This window comes from Prionailurus viverrinus, chromosome A3 (genome assembly GCF_022837055.1).
Source record: "Prionailurus viverrinus isolate Anna chromosome A3, UM_Priviv_1.0, whole genome shotgun sequence".
NCBI classification, from domain to species: Eukaryota; Metazoa; Chordata; class Mammalia; order Carnivora; family Felidae; genus Prionailurus; species Prionailurus viverrinus.
Genome location: NC_062563.1, coordinates 37,744,820 through 37,761,218, shown reverse-complemented (window position 1 = coordinate 37,761,218; position 16,399 = coordinate 37,744,820). Strand labels below are relative to the sequence as shown.

At 40.9% G+C, this 16,399-nt stretch overlaps 1 protein-coding gene across 2 annotated transcripts in view; it reads right to left on the bottom strand.

Moving 5' to 3' along the window:
- Positions 1-13,293, bottom strand: part of BTBD3 (BTB domain containing 3) — a 35,040-nt gene extending 21,747 nt beyond the window's left edge. The window contains exon 1 of one of the 2 annotated variants that reach the window (XM_047852750.1): positions 13,138-13,293. The gene's annotated coding sequence lies outside the window, so the exon portion shown is untranslated. Of the gene's footprint in view, positions 1-12,533; positions 13,093-13,137 lie in introns of those variants that run through there. The other variant, XM_047852749.1, reaches the window with a different exon arrangement.
- Between the last annotated feature and the right edge of the window lie 3,106 nt (positions 13,294-16,399).

Below are 16,399 nucleotides of genomic sequence, written 5' to 3'. Positions count from 1 at the left end.
AAAGAATCATGCACAGGGGGAAATGGTCCATTCAAAGTAAAAGACCAATGAATTTCAGTATAACAAGAGTACACTGATGGTTTTACATTTCACATGGCAATTAACCTTTAAAACTACCATTCAGGGGGGCCTGAGTGGCTCAGTCTGTTGAGCGTCTGACTCTTGATCTTGGTCCAGGTCATGATCTCCCAGTTTATGAGTCCAAGCCTGCCCTAGGGCTCTGTGCTGACAGCACGGAGCCTGCTTAGAATTCTCTCTCTCTCTGCCTCTTCCACACTCATGCTCTCTCTCTCAAAGTAAATAAACTTAAAAAACTTTTTTTAAATAAAAATAAAAATCTACCATTCAAATTTTGATGAGGTATCAAACATTCACAATAATCTGAAAAGGGTATTAAAATGTCTTTTCTTTTCCGGCTGCCTATCTATAAGACCAGATTTTTGTCATAGGATTCAAACCAAAATACTTACTTTTATTTTTTTAATGTTTATTTATTTTTGAGGGAGGGAGAGAGAGACAGAGAGAGAGCGCGCACGCGCATGAATGCGAGAGGGGTAGAGAGTGAGACATAGACTCTGAAGTAGGCTCCAGGTGTTCAGAAAGGAGCCCGACACAGGGCCTGAACCCATGAATTGTGAGATCATGACCTGAGCCAAAGCTGGATGCTTAACCAACTGAGCCACCTAGGTGCCAGAAAATATTTATTTTTAAACATGTAAGTAAATATATAAAATTTATCTTTGCTTTCATTTCTGCACCAATAAATAACAACAGATATAACCCCTATAAACAAAAGTTCTCTGGATTTCTCAAAATAAAAGAATCCTGAAACCAAAAAGTATGAGAACTATGGATGCCTGCCTAGCATCCTAAGGAATTTGGATTTTACTGTAAGCATATAACGTGGTCAGTCATTAGAGGTTTTTAACAGTCTTTTAAAAAGGTGTTTATACATACCATCTTTTGGTCTTACTCTTCTAGAAAACAATAATCCTCAAAACATAATTCTCAACTGCTCACTCCCCAAAAAATTTTTTTTGTAGATAGAGGACGCAAGAATAACATGACAATCTCTGCCACAAAAATTAACAGCGAAGAACTATTATTCTATTTTTTCTATGGCAGTTTGGCAACTTAGCTTTGCTCCAGCCTCCCAAAATTCACAGAACATGAAGTGCATGATTTATTAATTGACACCTTCATGATATTGAGATCTTCTAATGAAAATAGATTTTGAGCAGACAACTGTCCCTAGAAACTTCACATAAAGCAGTAAGAAAGATGCAGATATGTCTCCCCAATAATCTACTTTCTCCTATATTACATTCCCTTAGGAGAATTAGAAGTAGCAACCTCTGCTGTTTCCCGATGGGAAGCATGGCTGCCAACATTAAGAGAATTTGCTGTTCAACTTTTTAAACCATGTTTATTTTATTTCTGGGAGACAGGGGGAGTGGAGGAGAGGCAGAGAGAAGGGGACAGAGGCTCTGAAGCAGGCTTCATGCTGACAGCAGCAGGTCTATACGGGGCTTGAACTTAGAAACCGAACCATGAAATCATGACCGGAGCTGAAGTCCACCGCTCAACCAAGTGAGCCACACAGGAGCCCCTTCACTTTTGACCTTCATTTAAAGACAGACACATTAAGTTACAACATGCCTCTCTCACACTAATTTAATACCTTCCTATATACTACAGTATTTGAGGTTATAGAATATCAAAATCTGTATACGTATTAAGTAGTAGAGAAGTTGTTGGAAATAAAATTTAGGTTAGGACTTTGATGAAGTCAAAAGGAAATATTTAATCTACCATCAGTAACTTTTCATTTAAAAATAGCCTTTTCTAGGGCACCTGGCTGGCTCAGTTGGTGAAGCACGCGACTCTTGATCTCAGGGTTATGAGTTCGAGCCCCATGCTGGGTGCAGACCTTACTTAAAAATAAAATTAAAAAAAACCCAGCCTTTTACTAAAGAGCTGGTGTTCAAACACCTTCTTAGCTTCACTCATAAAAGGATTTCAGGGGTTGTGTATGTTGGTAGAATTGTGATCCTCATAATTACTCTATACCCAACAATTATATGTTATTACAAAGACAGTAAAATCAGAATACAGGTTGTCTGAATTTGAGCATCTGATTTTCCTATAACTCAAGACAGATACCATTATATATTGACATCCCCAACCGATACTCACCTGGTAGAATATATCACTGCCTGGTGATGATTTTAAATACCTGCCGGCAGCTGTATGCTAGCAAGAACTCAGGATCAAATTTGGCATTTTGAGGAGTCTTTCATGGCACTGACAAGAGAAAGTAGATAATAAAGTAACCTAGAATTTCAGGTAAGCATGGGCTGGTCCTGTAGGTCCCAGAGAAATACTGTTGAATAGTATTAAGTTAACTAGAAAATCTACTAATTCACATAAAGAAGTTCCACAACACTTATTGAAAGATGTGAAGCCATCTGGGGGACAGGGTGGGGAGTCCGCCGTAAGAAATGACCAGCAGGGACTGGAAGTGACTGACTGCACACTGCACACTATCCCTCCAGTGCTGATTGCCTGCCCTCCAACAGATGGGTGCTAGCTTCTAGCACTTACTTACCCTGTCTCCTAAGATCCCAGAAGAAATCATGGGAAGGGAGGGAGCACTCTGGGATACACCCATGGAGAATGGATGTCCCACGTGGGAGGTGGGGGGAAGGCTATATGCAAGAAATAGCAACATTCAGCAATAGCTGTTTGGAGCCTGAACCTGCATCTTGAGCAGGAGGTACTTCTGGGTAGATTCTCGCCATTTTTAATCTTGACAATAAGATTTTGGGAAAAGAAGCCTGCTGTAGGTCTAACTTAAAATATTACCATCTTCTAGACTTTCCAGGAATATAGATCATTCCCCAAATAAGACATCTAAATGTAGTTTGACTATTACACTTGACTTTTTACTACATTTTCCATGAACAAGGGTATGAAAATAGGTGGGAGTCTTGGTAATCTCTTATCTGTCCAGAGACCTAAAGTAAAATAATTAGTCCCTCACTATAGAGTAGGTATGTTTGCTGGTGCTGAGTAGGCAAGAGCACCACTTCCAAAACAAAACAAAACAAAACAAAACTGAATGCATATAAAAGGTGGCAATTAAAAAAAAAATCTTTAGAAAGAAAACAAATGTTTACATATGTTCCCAAACCATGTGTAGAACTTTAAAAACATGGCATGTTTTCTAACTGGGCTATCAATTAATAAATAGCCTAAATTAAGGGTTATTTTGTGATTCAGCAACAGAGAGGCAGGTCAATGCTCTCCATTCAGACTTGGCCAATAAGACCTTGTTTGGGGTTCAAAATAAAATAATTGTAATAAAACCCAGATGCTAATATGAGTTTCAAAGGCAGAGCAAATTTATCAGGCAGATGCATTCAGAACAGTGTTGCTTCAGAAATTTTATTTCTTTTTTTTAATTTTTTTTTATTTTTATTTTTTTATTATTTAAAAAAAAATTTTTTTTTTCAACGTTTTTATTTATTTTTGGGACAGAGAAAGACAGAGCATGAACGGGGGAGGGGCAGAGAGAGAGGGAGACACAGAATCGGAAACAGGCTCCAGGCTCCGAGCCATCAGCCCAGAGCCTGACGCGGGGCTCAAACTCACGGACCGCGAGATCGTGACCTGGCTGAAGTCGGACGCTTAACCGACTGCGCCACCCAGGCGCCCCTGGAAATTTTATTTCTAATGTGTAAAGATAATCACGGCTAAAACGTTTACGCCCTCTAACTGAATATGGGGATTGCTCTTGCTCATAAACTACTACAGAAAAATTAAGTAGATAAAATACAAGGAACTAGATATGCCTAGGGAAAAAGAAAGTAAAGACTGAAGAAAAATTGCACATTTTTGTATTTAGGTAACAGCTATTGGGTTTATGCATTTCTGGAGATACATTTTGGTTTCCTGTCTATTCTTTGGTTGCTTATATGTTCTCTAAAAAATCATCTTTTTCCTGCACATGACATTTATTTGCACAGCAAATGCAACAGGATAAACCATACAAACACTTCCTGCTCTATCAAAAGAGAAGGGAAGGGAGTCTGATGTTTTTGAGGTACTATGGAATTGGAAGGACACAAAAGGAGGCTCTAGAAACACCGTAAGCAAAACTCTAAAATGACTGCTATAATGATTGCTGTGGGGATTGTAGTCCGGGAAGCTGAAGGTAAAGGACTTGAGATGCTTTGATTCTGTGGATTCAATATCATGTTCAATTATGCGCTTCTCTGCGGCTCTGAGTGGTTTCAAAATCACTTTATAAAAGAATTTATTTCAACCTTAAGGAATAAAGTTTAAAGGGGACATAAGAGATACAGAGATGTCCTGAACAGCAAGAAGGCGCAAAAGGAGAAAACAAAAAATGGCTACATTCCATTTTAACAGATTGGTTAAAAAACAAATATAGTAACAGTCAATCACTGATAAATATCAGGGAGTTCAGGGAACCAGGGAGTTCAGACAGGTAATTTGAAAAGTTCCCAAAGTGAGGCTGCTGCCCACCCTTGGTTAAGAGCTGAAATCTGAGAGCAGGTTCTAGAATATAATTCACCTGATTCAAATATGAATAAAGGCTGTTGGCTAGGCTTTTCTGACAATTAAGAGACTTGTCCCTACACATTGGCACAATTTAGCACTTAACAGGCAGTATCCTACTTAATCCTCATAACCAGTGTATTATTACATCCATTGTAAATTATACATGTTCTGGAACTTCTCCATTACTGGTAGGGTGTTAAATCATTAATGTTGGACCCAATAATGCCAAGGACTATGCTACTTTATAAGAAAATCATTGAAAAAGAAAAAAAACAAAACAAACCAGAAGGCAGACTGCATTCATTCATACAAAAATACTTACTGAACACCTTCTATGTACTGGACGCATGTGGCACCTTAATGAACAGACATAAAATATTTGCCCACACAGAACTTACAGCCTAGCAGGAGTGGGGAAAGACAATTCACCATCAGTCAGTCAGTCAGTCAGTCAGGTTGTATTTTAGAAGGTAATAGATGCTACAGAAAAAGAAAATGCAGAGCACTGTAAGAGGGATCCAGGCCATAACTTGCAATTATATATAAGGTAGACCTCACTGCCGAAGTGATATTTTAGTGAAGACTCACTCAAAGGAGGTGAGGAAACTGGCCATGAATGTATCTGGGGAGAATATATTACTGGCACAGGAAAAACCCAACACAAAGACTTGAAAGTGGGAATGTGCCTGATGTGTTTCAGGATCAGCAAGGAGGTGAAGATGACTAGCATGGAAAGCAAGAGAGGGTGGGAAGTGGGGAAGAGGTCAGAGTTAGGGCTAGCCAGATTGTATTGGGCTTTGTGAATCATTATGAGGAAATCTGACTTTTATTCTAAGTAAGATGGAATGCCATGGAATGGTTTTAAGTGTAACCTGACTTCTGTTTTAAAAAGATCGCTCTGGGGGAGCCTGGGTGGCTCAGTCGGTTAAGCACCTGACTCTTCAAAATTTCGGCTCAGGTCATGATCTCCTGGTTTCTGTGTGTTTCCGTAGTGTAGAGGTTATCACGTTTGCCTGACGTGATCTCCTCGTCTGTGAAATGGAGCCCTGTGTCTGGCTCTGCACTGGCAGCACAGAGCCTGTTTGGGATTCTCTGTCTTTTCTGCTCCTCCCTCACTAGCACTCGCCCTCTCACTCTCTCTCAAGATAAATAAACATTAAAAAAAAAAATCACTCTGGGTGGCTCAGTCAGTTAAACACTCTTGACTTCGGCTCAGGTCATGATCTCACAGTTTGTGGGATTAAGCCCAAGTCAGGCTCTGCACTGACAGCACAGAGCCTGCTTGGGATTCTCTCTCCACCAACCCCCATTCATTCTCTCTCTCTCTCTCTCTCTCTCTCTCTCTCTCTCTCTCTCTCAAAATAAAATAAACTTAAAAAAAAAAAAAGATCACTCTGGTTGTTATTATTCAGATAACTTGTTAAAAGGAAGCCAGGAAAGGAGAAAAGAGAGGTCACTGTAATAATCTAGTCAAGAGGCCTGGAAACTTAGACAAAGATGCAAACAATAAAGGTGAGGAAAGGGGCTGAAATCCTGGATTTACTTGGAAAACCGCATTCTAGGTACATTTGAAGATAAGTAGGATTTGCTGGTAGTCTTGATGTGGAAAGAAAGAGAAGAGTCAGGATGATTCCAAAGTTTTTGGCTTGAATAATCTCAAAATTGTACCTACCACCCACCAAAACGGGGCAGGCTGCAAGGAGAGTAGGTGTGTAGAGAAAAGCAAAAAATCAGTTTTAATCCTGTTAAAATGGAAGTACCTTTTATGTATTCAAGTTAAGAAGTCAAAAAGGTAGTTGATATGTGCTCCAGAAGTTTCAGAGCACTATCCCTGCTGGAGATATCCATTGGGGAGTCTTAAACAGCTACGTGGTATTTTATTGAAGTCTCCCACCTGTTTATGACAAAAGTCCTACAGGAACTGAGCCCTGAAGCATTCCAAATTAATAGGTTGGTGAGGAAAACCCAGTGCAAATTTTTAAAAATGACAGAAAAAGTGAAACTAGTGGTCTAGTAGTTTAAGGAGGAAAAGTAGCTGCATGTGGAATCTTCAAAATCAAATGACATATGTCAAAAGAGAGGGGATGATTATATCAATGCAGGCAATAGGTAAAGATGAGAACTGACTGCTGGATTTAGCAACTTGGAATAGTTTCTTTAGAAAAAGTCCTAGTGACTCTATCCTCCCTCACCCCAGAGGACAATTACAGATTGAATATATTATAGTTCAATTTGCTCATGAATTGAATTTGTTTTTCTAAAGAATTATCCAAAGGAGGGGAGCCTGGGGGGCTCAGTCAGTTGAGCCTCCGACTTCAGCTCAGGTCATGATCTCATGGTTTGTGGGTTTGAGTCCCGCATCGGGCTCTGTGCTGACAGCTCAGAGCCTGGAGCCTGCTTCGGATTCTGTGTCTCCCTCTCTCTCTGACCCTCGCCGCTCACGCTCTGTCTCTTTCCCACAAAATAAACAAACAAACAAAAAAAAGAATTATCCAAAAGAAAGGATTTACTGCAATTTAGTATTTGGGACTCAAATCACTTGATCCATTAAGAAATACCAGTGATACGGGCACCTGGGTGGCTCAGCAGGTTAAGAGTCCACCTCTTCATTTCACCTAAGGCCAAGATCTCATGGCTTGTGAATTCAAGCCCACATCTGGCTCTGTACTGACAGTGCAGAGCCTGCTTGGGATTCTCTCTCTGCCCCTCCCTGCTCACACTCTCTCTCAAAAATAAACATTAATAACAAAAAGAACTACCAGTGATGATCTTTTACTAACAGTAATTTGTTAATATATAATTCCTATCCCTTCACAAAACAAGACAAAAGAAAGCAACCTCTAGGTAAATTGTAAATAGAATATGTATTTCATTTCTACTGATGAGGAATTATGATAAACCAAAAACCAATATTTTACTACTGTTTTTCCTATTAAAGAACACAGGTTTGCACATTACCACCATTACTATTGATAACAAATGCTCCAGAAGCATTTTATAACGTTCCAGAATGTTAACATTAGTCAGCATGCCATAAAACCAAAATATAAGGTATAATTATTAGAAAGAAGTAGATTTAAGTATCATTATCGGTAACTGGTTATATAACGAGGAAACCCAAGAGAATAAACTGCTCTTAGATTAAAAGCTCTTAGAATAGCCAGCTATAAATAAATACACAAAAATCAACAACCATCTTATACTAATAACCAATTTGAAGAATCCATCACAATGGCAACAGAAAGATAAATACTGAAGAAAAACATTAACAAGAAGTATCAGGACTTCAGTGAAAAACAAACAAACAAACAAAAACCCTCTGTTAGGACAGCTAGAAGGTCTGAATAACAACTTTTCAGGTCCCTTAATAGAGACACTGACTACTGTACATGTAGATAAGAGTCCTCACCAAAAATCAAAAATGCACCTAACTGTAGTGGAAAACTGCAACAAAATCACAAATGTGGATAGCAGAAAGACAAGTAGCAACTTACGTGACCTAGAAGAGTGACATAGGGTAGCAAGCTAAAATTAGGTTAATAAAGTTTGTTTAGGAAGCTCTACATCCCTGGATGCCCTTCCAACCTAACTTGCTGCAAAGGTCTGGCTGACAGTCCCAGAACCCATCAAGAATGGAGATGGATTCCTGACAAAGTAGATGAAACAGTTAAGTCTTTGGGTTGTAAACCCACAGGACCCTTCCCCAAAGTGACCTCTATACAAAGAGGATTCTGAAACCTCTGCCAGATCCCTCCGGGAACACTAGCAGCTAGATCCTTTCCTCAGCTCAGGATGCTGGAAGACAATCCTCTGACCAGACCAAGAGGAAAAACCCTACAGTAGGCCCCAGTGAACAACTGAGAAGAAACAGTAAACAGTCAAAAGGCTGCCACTGGGGAGGAAGACTCAGGGGATTGGGGATGGTGGGGAGAGGGGCAAGGGACCATTTATTTTACAGTAAGCCTTTTGGATTTAAATTATGTGCCTGTATTAGTTTAAAGACAGCAAGATGGTAATTTTTATCTGAAAGGACAGATGAATGTACTTCTGACTTTTAAAAGAATATCGTGACTTGCTCTACCAGGTATTTTCATGTATGCAAAATCCACAGTACAAAATATTTGGCATTAAGTTTAGAGATCAGTGCATAGATGAGTAAGACCTAAAACAGAAGCAGACCCAAGATTAAGTCAAGATCTTAATAAAGGAAAAGACCATAACCAATGAGGAAAGGATGGACTTTTAAGAATTGGTGCTGGGGGGGTGCCTGGGTGGCTCAGTCAGTTAAGCATCCAACTTTGGCTCAGGTCATGATCTCGCAGTTAGTAGTTACTAAGTTCAAGCCCAGCTTGGGGCTCTGTGCTGACAGCTCAGAGCCTGGAGCCTGCTTTGGAATCTGTGTCTCCCTTGCTCTCTGCCCCTCCCCCACTCATGCTCTGTCTCTCTGGTCTCTCAAAAATAAATTAAAAAAAAAAAAACCTTAAAAAATAAAAAAAAATGGTGTTGGTAGAACTAACTGGTAAGGAGGAGGTGGTATAAGACAATTCATATACATACATTAATACAGAATTAAACCTAAAAATCTAATATATTTCCAAAATTTCAGTTATATTTACCTCACCTCTGGGTTTTTCAAACATAAATGTGTAAAAGAAAAATCATAAAAGACAAGACAAAGCTTGACTACATTAAAGTAAAACTATTTTGCTGTTTGGAAAACACCATTAAGTAAATTAAGAGACAAACAATGAGCTGTGGGGGGAAAATCACTGCAAATATGATAAAGGCAGAATACTATATAAAACAGGTATTCAAAATTATTTTTCTAAATCACCAACTAAGAGTGAAGAGGGCAAAGTACCTGAACAGATAGCTTTGAAAAGGTAAACAAGAAGCAAATCACTAAGTTCACTACTTACCAAAGAAGATAAGTTAAAATAAGATCGCATTTTTATAGAAAATTAGGAAAGATTAAGCACTGGAAGGCTGACACAGTGGGAGACCATTAGGTGCATAAGGGAATCAATGTGTCTTAGCATAAGCAGTTTGGCACTGTGCCTCAAGAGTCATAAAAGAGTTCACCTCTGCCTCAGGAATTCTGCTATAAATCCAGCCCAAGCAAGTCAGAGACCCCAAGACTTTCAGGCATAGGCATTTATCCCAGCTCTGCCTCCAAGTCTGTTCTTACTTTCTGAGCCTACTTCCTTTGCCAGACAGACTCTGTTGAAGGCCTTCCTCTATGATTCATTCCATCTCTCCAAATCTCTATGCTGTAGGCATTATTAGGTAGAATTGGGTAATTAATAAAGTTCACTCCAACCCAAAGTGATCAAGGTCAGATTTGCAACCAGTATTTCATACCAAATTTTCAACCACTAAAATACAAATATGTCAAACAACAGAAAACTCATTAAATAAACTTTGGCATATCCATCATTAGAAAATCTTACGTTCAGGGGCACCTGGGTGGCTCGGTTGATTGAGCATTCGACTTTGGATCAGGTCATCATGTCGTGGTTCCTGAGTTTGAGCCCCACACAGGGCTCACTGCTATCAGGGCAGAGCTTCCAATACTCTGACCCCCTCTCTCTCTGCCCCTCCCCCACTGGTGCCCTCTCTCTCAAAAATAAGTAAACAAAAAAATATTTTTAAAACTTATGTTCAAAGATTTAAAGGCACAGAAAAGGTTAAGCAAAAAGGTCATATTTAAAACTACAGAAGAAACTGAAATGCTTTTTTTTTTTTTTAATATGCAGACAAAGAAAAAGGGACAAATGGAAACATACCATCACATGAACAGTTTTATTTCTGGATGATGTGATTGTGAGTTTTGTTTTCTTTGTTTTTTTTTTTTTTAATTCCCTAAATGTCTACAGCAAGAATAATTTATTTTAAAATGTTTAAAAGCCATAGAAACAACAGATCCTCTCAAATGGGAGTTGCTTAAAAGCCCTCAATTTTGAAGCATGTGATGCAAAAAGGAAAGATTAGGTGAGAAGTTACTATCTTAGCAGAGCATTACTGTTGAACTACAAGGTCCATCAAATGAGAGGGATTTCCATCGTTATTTTCTCAGAGTAAAATGGGAAAAATCAGCCTTTCAGAATCTGCTTGATAGTCCAGTTAACAGTTTAATTACCACATAGAACAGGGGATAGTTGCAAGAGAAAACCTCTTCAACTCTCAACGCATGCTCAGAATCACTGGCCTACTAAAAGCATTTTGGAATTGATGGGATTGAATTCTGATATTTACACAGTAAAGTTTGAAAGGTTTCAAAAAGCAAAAAGCCTAAGACATGTAAATGATATTTCCGTACTTTTTTGTTCAGAACTGTTTTAACAGTTCCTTGAAAGGCAAACTGGAATTCGATGGCTATAGGATACCTGTTTTGAGCATAAAATTATCTGTTTGGATGTGTTTTCTGTGTTGGGGAAGGGAAAACAGTGGGCAAATTTGTAGACAAACTGTGTCTTTCCTTTGTTAAAGTATAACACTACAATCGGTTTAATTTATGTAAAGAATCTAGGCAAAGCACTTTCTAGGAACCAAACTGTTTAAAGGCTGATAATGACTTTTTTTTTTGCCACAAATTACCAGAGATTTTTTGCATGACTGTAGGATTATATTTCACTTTTAAAATTTCTTAAATGTAAGATGTCTTAGGACTTTGGAGAAATGATGTATGCAATTCTTAGGTCTGTGTGCCCCAAAGGAAAAAACTGTTTCAGAAAACATCGTTTCCACCTCATTTTGGAACTTTCTTAAACAAGTTCTCAGCGCAAAAACAGGGAAAAATGAACATTCCTCGTAGCTGCTAGCAGTATTAATGCCAAGCAACACCATTAATAGTTATGTAATTACTTAGAAAGAAAAACTGGAACTGTATGAGCTCACCCTTACCTGCGCTGAGGCCAAGAACTGAAAGAGTGATTCAAATTCTTCAGAAAAGAGTCCTATTCTGAAACCCAAAGGTAGGAGGACCCGCCCACTTCCCCTGGAGGACTCGTTGCTATAGGAACCCGCAGTAACCCTTCAGAGCCAGAACAGTCCGGAGGAGGGGGATCCTCCCAGGGATTGGGGGATGGTTAAAAAAAAAAAGGGAACGGAGAAAGGGTAAAGATGGGGGAGGGAGGGAGTTGAGAGGTTAAAAGACAATGAAACCCCTTGGGTATGACAGGGTCAGAGAAGGAGGGCTGAGGAGCCCCAAAGGAAACTCAAAACATCAGTTAGAACAATGTCCTGGACGCTACAGTCACATTATAGTTAAGTTTAAGTTTGAACCATTAGAGACACTTCCCTCCCTCCCCGGTGGCAAACAAACCACCCTTTGTCGATTCCTGTGTTTGGAAAATGACGCTAGACTTTTATCTCCTCCATTACAAACTGAATGCTACTTCGTAAAACTGAAATCTTGACTTTCTTATATTAAACCACCGGTTCCCAAACTATGCTTGCACATTGGAATCACCTAGGGGGCTTTAAAATATACGTTGTTTTAATTGGTCTTGGGTGTGCTCCTTGAGCATAGTTTTAAAACTCTCCAGTGGTTCTCTTCTTCAGCCAATTTTGGCAACTACTGTACTCCGTGATTTGGTGAGGTGGTAAAGAGTATTTTTAAAAGAGGGGAAAAAAAGAAAAAGAAAGCACAATTATCTCCCTTTGTCTTTTTAAGGCTAATAATAGAATTACTGGCTTTCCCCAAGCACACACAGGACAATAGGTTTCTTGATAAATAGGAATCCCCAGAATGCTCTAACAATACTTTCTTTGAGATAAAAAGACTAGGCAGCATAATCTTTTTCTTCCCAAGACAGCAAACACCGTTCTTACCCAAACACCAAACTTATACACCTATTTTAAGAGCGAATGGGCCATGAATGACGCTCACAACTTGGGAGTACGAGCTCCAGCACCAGAAGAAAAACAGACCCCCAGTAGCCCACCGTCATTCGCTGGGGTTCTGCGGCGACCAGGGCTGGGCAAGGACGGGGTGTGGGTCCCTGAAGCCCCCAATCCGGGTCCCGCTGGCAGCGCCTCAATAAAGTTACTCAGGGAAGTTTGTTCGCGTTTCCAAGCAGGCGCCTCCCCGGGCCAGGGGCGCGGCCCCCGCCACCTGCTCGGCGCCAAAGCTCTCCGGCCGCGCCCCCTCCCTGGACCTCCGCCACCTCCGCGGGTCGCGCACACTGCGGGCGCCCGTGTGACCGGCTGGTGCCCGGGTGGGCTCGCTTCGCCCCCCTAACCCCCGCGTCCCTCGGCTGCAGCTGGCCCAGCCCCTCGGGCCACAGCACCAGGACCTCTTCTCGGGCCCGGCACCATCCCGCCTGGAACCCCTCGGGAAGGCTTCCCGCGCGGCCAGCGTTTCCCGAGCGAAGGCGGGGTATCCGGGCACCCCGCATTCCGGAGCCCGACGCCGACCGGCGGACCCGTCCCAGCCCAGCCGCGCACGGCCCCTTCGGCCCGGGGCCGGGAGCGCGCCCCTGGCCAGGCGGTCTGGTGCTGCGCACGCGCGGAGGCGCCCTCCCGCTCACCCGCGGCGCCCTCACTCACCGTCCGCGCTCTTCGTCACCTCTGGCGTCGCCGCCGCCTGCGGTGCTTGCTGCTCGCCGCTCGCCACCCCGGCCCGGTGCCCACTCCTCAGGCCCCGGCCCGGGCACTCGGGGATCCAGCGCCCGGCGGGCTTGGCGGGCACCCGCACGCAGGGCACGCTCCGCGGGGCCGCGCGCGCGCGCCCCGGAGCCGGGAGGGGGTGGGGCCAAGCTGGCCACGCGCCTGGAGGCAGCCCTGGATAAATAAGGGGCATGCGCACTGCCTGTCCCTTCCTGGGGTCCTGTTTCTGGGAGACTGGTGACCCTGGACCAGTGAAAGGGAGAAGAGGCGAAGAAGGCCAGGAGACCTCCCCACTGTGAAGCGCATTCGCCCTTGTCCCACAGACTGCAGGTGTTTTTCTCGGGTGCCTTCATCTAATGTGTTAAACATTTATTGAGCATCTACTTTGGGAGACCCTTTGTGCAGGACCAGGGCGGTCTCCATTAATGGGGGGAACCATTGGCTTGAGATTGCTTTTCCTGCAGTGATTGCATCGTTCTCTTTGAACAGATAAGGCGAGTGCACTACACTCTTCGGCAGTTTGGGGAAGGAGAGTTGCTGCTGGATCGGGGTGATGATAAAACTTCACTGAGAAGCCAGAAAGAATAAGAGCTGGAGTCAGAAGTTCACCTGGAGAGAAAGGTGAATGAATACAAAGGAATAAGTTGAAAAAAATTATATATGTGTGTATACATGTGTATACATATATGTGTATACACATATATATATACGTGTATATGTACATACACACACATACACACCCTGCACACCCTGTTGGGGGTTAAAACCTGAATGTATCATTCATAGAGCCGAAACGATGGGTGGAAGAGTAGTTGAAGCTCCTCTGGAAATCATTTTTAACGCTTAACCTCAAAATTTTGCTTTTTTTCGTGAGTACTTAAAAAATGTTGAGGATGGGGGGAGAGGGGAGGCGGTGGTCTGATTAACTTAAATATATAAAGACTGGAGACCTACAATGTAGTATATATTCTGGTACGAAGTGGTAGTGTCCTAAATTCTAGTGTTGGCACCAGGAATGGAAAGCACGGAAAAGTTTTCAGAGATTGTGAAGAACAAGATTCCCTAGCTTTTGTCACTGCCTTTTCGGGGATACCGAGCTGTTTATAATGACAGACACCTACTTCATTCAATTAGATCATCATCTTTGGTAGGTATTTATTAGTGGATAAATTAGACCTCTAAGATATACAGCCACAGTTACTAAATGTTTCTTTTAACATGAGATGAGTCCTGGAAAAACTTAGTTCTACTCAGTTGAAAAACGTATGTGTGTGTGTGTGTGTACACACACATTTATGCATATGTGTATATATGTATGTGTATATATGTGTGTGTGTATATATATATATGTATGTATGTATATATATATATATGTATAGGCTTTGGAAAACAAAAACCCCTTTTTCTAAAGCCCAAATGTTTCATAACAAACTGCTGGTACTGTGCAAATTACTAGTGTCTCTGAGTCTTACTGTGCTCATCTGTAAAGTGGAATTATGATGGATATGGAATTAAATGGAATAATGGAACACATTAATTTTAATGTGTTACTTGGGCTCTGCCACAGTACTCAGATATTCTGTCAAGCATATTCTAGATGTTTCTGTGAACAGGTATTTTTTCAAGGTAAGATTAACATTTAAATCGGTGGACTTCAAGTGAGGTAGATTGCTCTCCATGATGTGGGTAGGGCTCATACAATCAGTTGAAGGACCTAATAGAAAAAGACAGACATCCCCTGAATAAGAAGGAATTCTGCCAGCAGAGTGCCTGTGGATGTGAGCTGCAATCTTTCCCTTGGGTGTCCAGTCTGCCAGCCCACCCTCCAGATTTTGGACTTGCCAACCTCCACAATCATGTGAGTATAAGTCTCTCTCTCTCTCTTTTGATAGGTAGGTAGGCAGGTAGATAGATAGACAGCCATGTTGGTTCTGTTTTTCTGCAGAAACCTGACTAATATCCCTTGCAAGTCTCTGAAGATTACGTAAATTAATTACCATCTGAATCTGAAAAAAAGAGATTATAATCTTTAATTTGTGAGGTTATGAAAAATTAAATGAAAATAGGTAAAGCATGCAGCATATATTAGGGTCTGAATTACTTATGAATGAATAGCAGAAGCAAAACCAAAAGAGGAGAAAAGGTAGATATTGGCACTGTGATAGCATTTCCTCAGTTCACTGAGTAATAATTTTAAATTTAATAAACTGACTTTAGAGATGACAGAAAATTTTGGTCTTCCTAACTCTGACCTGCTAAAAAAGTGATACATATGAATATTGTAATTATTTGCAAGTAAATGCCAAATGAGCTATTAAGATAGACTTTAGTTATACTTTTTAAACACTGGACATGCAAGGCAGAGATATGAATTCACATCTGAATATTTTATTCCAATTTAAGTGTCAGTTCAATTCACTCTACTTGCTAGTTTGGAAGGAGAAATCTAAGAAAAGTTTACTTTTGAAATAATTCCCAGTCCCAGAGTAGTGCATGATACAGTATTGAGTGTATTATTGAATTCCTTTTGGGGCAGGCCCATAGCTATTGCGAGCTTGCAAAAATGGATAAAATATTCCATTTAATCTACAAATATTGCCACTTATTATGTACTAGGCAACATCTCTGCCCTCAGGGAATTTATCAAACAGCCTAGAAAAAAATGAATAATCATAACTAAAAGGCAGAATGTGGCAAATTCTTTAGGAGGAACATAAATGAATGGGTCAATCTTACCTTGTTCAAGAGATTGATGCTGGGGGCTCTCTCTCCTAAACCTGCCTCCATTGTGGCCCCCAGCTTTGTGCTGTTTCCTGTGGCGCAAGCCAGAGGGGCACAGCAGCAAGCATCTTTTAAAACTGTTTTGAGCAAAGTTGATAAATATCAAATAAAATAACATTCCACATTCCACTGCCTCACTTGCTTCTGAGCTGTCAGAGGTGGTAGGGTTGAAGAGACATTATCACTCATTCAGGTTGTGAGAGCTCCTGTTCTCTTTGTTTTCTCTGTATTGTTGTGGCTGTTATTTTGTTTAAAGGAGAATTTAACTTTACGTGAGAATTTAACTTTGGAGTTCAAAAAAATACCATAAATTTTTCCTGACCTAATGGAGATTTATGAGGAAAAACAAAACCAAAAACAACCTAAAATGAAAATAACAAAAGGTGGGGTTTGGGTTCATAAAAAGATAAGGAATGATTGA